Source organism: Salvelinus fontinalis, chromosome 7, assembly GCF_029448725.1.
Source record: "Salvelinus fontinalis isolate EN_2023a chromosome 7, ASM2944872v1, whole genome shotgun sequence".
Classification (NCBI taxonomy): Eukaryota; Metazoa; Chordata; class Actinopteri; order Salmoniformes; family Salmonidae; genus Salvelinus; species Salvelinus fontinalis.
The window spans coordinates 34,607,081-34,611,898 of NC_074671.1; positions in this window are offsets into that span (position 1 = coordinate 34,607,081).

The window sequence follows — 4,818 nt, forward strand, 5'->3', positions numbered from 1 at the left end:
TGAAAAGAGGAGTGACCCAGGGATGTGTGTGTTTTGGGGAACAGAATGTGGCTGGCAGAATGGATGTTGTATGTGGAGGATGAGGGCTGCAGTAGATATCTCAGATTGGGGGGAGTGAGGCCTAAGAAGGTTTTATAAATAAGCATCAATCAGTGGGTCTTGCGACGAGTATACAGAGATGACCAGTTTACAGGAGTATAGAGTGCAATGATGTGTCCTATAAGGAGCATTGGTGGCAAATCTGATGGCCGAATGGTAAAGAACATCTAGCTGCTCGAGAGCACCCTTACCTGCCGGTCTATAAATTACACCGCCGTAATCGAGCATGGATAGGATGGTCATCTGATTCAGGGTTTGTTTGGCAGCTGGGCGAAAGAGTAGCGATTATGATAGAGGACACCAAGTCTCGATTTAACGTTAGCCTGCAGCTTTGATAGTGTTGAAGTTTACATACACTTAGGTGGAAGTCATTAAAACTCGCTTTCTAACCACTCCACAAATTTCAGGTTAACAAACTATAGTTTTGGCAAATCGGTTAGGACATCTACTTTGTGCATGACACAAGTAATTTTCCAACAATTGTTTACAGACAGATTATTTCACTTATTATTCACTGTATCACAATTTCAGCGGGTCAGAAGATACACTAAGTCATGTTTAGAAGCTTCTGATAGGCTAATTGACATCATTTGAGTCTATTGGAGGTGTACCTGTGGATGTATTTCAAGGCCTACCTTCAAACTCAGTTCCTCTTTGCTTGACATCATGGGAAAATCAAAAGAAATCAGCCAAGACCTCAGGAAAAAAAATGTAGACCTCCACAAGTCTGGGTCATCCTTGGGAGCAATTTCCAAATGCCTGAAGGTACCGCGTTCATCTGTACAAACAATACTACGCAAGTATAAACACCATGGGACCACGCAGCCGTCATACTGCTCAGGAAGGAGACGCGTTCTGTCTCCTAGAGACTATGGTTTGCAACTGCACATGGGGACAAAGATCGTACTTTTTGGAGAAATGTCTTCTGGTCTGATGAAACAAAAATAGAACTGTTTGGCCATAATGACCAATGATATGTTTGGAGGAAAAAGGGGGAGGCTTGCAAACCGAAGAACACCATCCCAACCGTGAAGCAGCCAAGGGGTGGGGAACATCTGTAAAGCCTACAGGGAGAGGATCGAACATGGATAGAAAAAACACAAAGTTGCCAAAGCTACAAAAGAACAAATTGAGATCTGAAAATAACTAGGTAAGACACAAGTGAGTGTGTTGTGCAGCCTACCTCTCCTTCCTCGAATAACTGCAGAAGCGTCTTTGGTTCTTACTTTTGCGCCGAGACAGCCGCTGACATAGCTGCCGCTGAGAAAACAGGGGAGACTGAATTACTATTAATATTTCTCTTACATAGGTGAAAAGTACACCTCCAGATACTAATTGCTGATTACAACAGTAACAAATTGTCCTGCCCCTTATTCCTGATTGATGTGTCAACAATCATCTGCAAATTATGAGCAGTCAGCAGTTCACACACCAAGTAGGCAACTCGGAAGACAGGTAGTACTTAAAGTAGATGGCCCTAGCTAGCAAAATGACAGCACAAGAACACAGATAACATTAGCTAGCTAGATAAGGTTAGCAAAATAGCTAGCTAGTTAGATGAGGTTAGCATGCAGGCTAGCTACATTGACAAATGCCTGTGCCCTATTTGGTGTTGTTTCTCCAAGTGTGCAGAAACCCCTTACAGTGCTCCTGGACATTTTCTCTCAGCCCTCTCTAACTCTCAACTCTGAGACACTTTATTAGCCTGCAGTGATCTGAGGTAACCGGGTGATGGGCTCTCCATTATTTCCCAGCCACTCTACTACCCACTTTTTCACACATCTGCTCCTGGAACATTCCATTGCTAGGGGCAATTTTGCTTATCAAGTCAGCTGACGGGGGTCAGCCAATCACAGGCCCTATCTGGTGCAGTAGCATACACCATTCCTGGCTGTTAATTTAGTTGAATTTAGGGTGGCAGAAAGACAACATGTCAGAACTCTGCACCACCTCAACACATTTTTGGACCTTCCACATAGGGAAACCTCCACCCTGGACTTCTTAACCGTGTGTTAGGTCGTCACTGACAATAAACCACTTTCATTATCAATATCTACTACTAGTCTCCTCTTCCTGTTTGCCGTGTGTCTGTTTGGTGTATGTAAATACAGTGTGAGTTGTATCCCGGTCAACTACTGGTCATTTATGTCCTCTAACCAGGGCGCTGGGACAGTTGTACCTATAATCTATACCAGTGGCTCTTTCGGCGATGACCACATGGTGGCACATTTTTTCAATGTAGAAATCACCATGATGTTCTCAACCCCAATTCATGAGTATGTATTGGAGCCTACGACATTCTTCTAAGGTGAAGCCAAATCGAGCATTTCCGCTCTATGACAAGAATTACATCGAAATAGAGGTGGCAACTTCATCTGAAGAGAGCCTTTAATTTCCCTTTGCAGAGATACTGTATGGCATGATTTGATTTAAAAGCTACCGATGGTCATAAATTGTTATTGGTAAGTGATAATTGGCTATTCAATATATCAATGCACTTGTATCAAATAAACCATATAGAAAATACAAATGAAAGAAATTAAATACTCAGGGTGGCATTTTAGTTGTGCAAAAGCATTATGAAAAGTGCAAAACGTACAATTTTGTTACATTTTTACAATAAAACCCATCTAATCTGTCAGGACATTTAATTATATACTTTTCCTCAACAATATGCGTTATGAAAAGCATGGTTGGGGTAAATTTGGAATTTCTGAACTTAATTCAACCCATGAATTTGAATTTAATTTTGAATTGGCCACACCCCGCACCCCACAGGAAGCAGAATTTGAATTGAATGAAGTAGAATTTAATTCAAAGCAATTCAGCTTAATTCAAAGCAATTCAGCTTCAGAGACATGAAATATGAGTCTCACTCATTTGACAAATATTTTATCAAAATAATCTGTCACTTATTAATGCATAGTGTACACATACCATTTCAAATATTACTCTGATTCAAATTTTTCTCTTTCATAATACAGTGTGATCTAATGCATTCTGGGAAATGTATTTTTATAGACAACCCACAACATGTTCTTAGAATATTTCTAGACCACCTTTATTATTTTAAATAGTTTTAGGAGAATGGGTTTTAACAATGAAATGTTTCAACCATATCCTACATGGCATTGGTAACCATACATGATGTCAAAAATAAACAGAGCTGAGTGAGGAGACAAGAAAACAGCCCTTTTCTTTGGAAAGAGATGAGAAAGGAAAACCCACCTTAGTTATGATCAACTGAATGAGGAAAATATTAGAATAAAGTAGGCTAATGCAATTGAAGGCATGTATCAAATTGTTGTTTATAGGCCTAGTAAAACTCCAAACGTGTCACGCCCTGGCCTTAGTATTATTTGTTTTATTTATTATTTTAGTTAGGTCAGGGTGTGACATGGGGTATGTGTGTATTTTGGGGTATTATATGGTAGAGGGGGTGTTTGTTGTAGTTTATGGTTTTGTGTTGAGTGTATGTGTCTAGCTGTGTCTATGTTGGGTGTAGTTCTAGGAAAGTCTATGGTGGCCGGAATGGGTTCTCAATTAGAGACAGCTGATTTCGGTTGTCTCTAATTGGGAGCCATATTTAAGGCTGCCATAGGCTTTAGCTGTTTGTGGGTCATTGTTTGTGTATATGTATAGTTCGACGTAAGTAGTTTGTGTGTGCACTTACGTTTGAAGTTTTCACGATCGTTTGTTGTTTTCGTTAGTGTTGTAATAGTGTGTCGTGTTCATCTTCGTCGTTGTTATTAAAAAAGAAGATGTATTCAAATCATGTTGCGCCTTGGTCCTCTCGTTCATGTCAACGCGATCGTGACAACGTCATATCCAACCGTTATACTAAATCTAAAACAATAGATTTGAGTGTCCGCTAAATTACTAAAATGTCAAATGTAAGTTGTGGGTGGTGAACTACACGATAATTTCAGCAAAGTTTTGATTGGTGCTTTGAGACAAGGGGGGGGGGGGACACATTTTGAAAAATCAATGTCAGATTTTTTTCCCACTGAATCTCCGTTTGGATATTTGGTTACAATTAGGCTGGTAAACTGTTAGCTAAGTTGAGGTGAGTGCTCATGATCATCTTTATTTAAGTTTTCTCAGTGGTCAGAACATTTTGCTTGTCACACCCTGATCTGTTTCACCTGTCTTGTGCTTGTCTCCACCCCCTCCAGGTGTCACCCATTTTCCTCATTATCCCCTGTGCGTTTATACCTGTGTTTTCCGTTTGTCTAATGCTAGTTCGTCTTGTCTCGTCAAGCATACCAGCGGTTTTCTCTTACACCTGTTTTTCCTCTCTAGTTTTCCCGGTTTTGACCATTCTGCCTGCACTGAGCCTGCCTGCTATTCTGTCCCTTTTGACACTGCCCTGGATTACTGACCTCTGCCTGCCCGTGACCTGTCATTTGCCTGCCCCGTTTTTGTAATAAACGTGTTACTTTGAACTGTCTGCATCTGGGTCTTATCCTGAGGTCTGATATTGCTAGCATGTTATGTAGCTTAAAGGTCCAATGCAACTGTTTATCTCAATATTAAATAATGTCTAGGTAACAATTAACCTTACCGTGATTGTGTAATTAAAATTGTAAACTTCTTAGCAAAGAGCAATTTCTCAAGCAGGAACATTGCTAGGACTGTCTGGCAGGGTCTGCGTGGGGAAGGCAAATAGGAAAACTAGCTGTTATTGGCAGAGAGGTTTACGACTCTTTCTTATTGGTC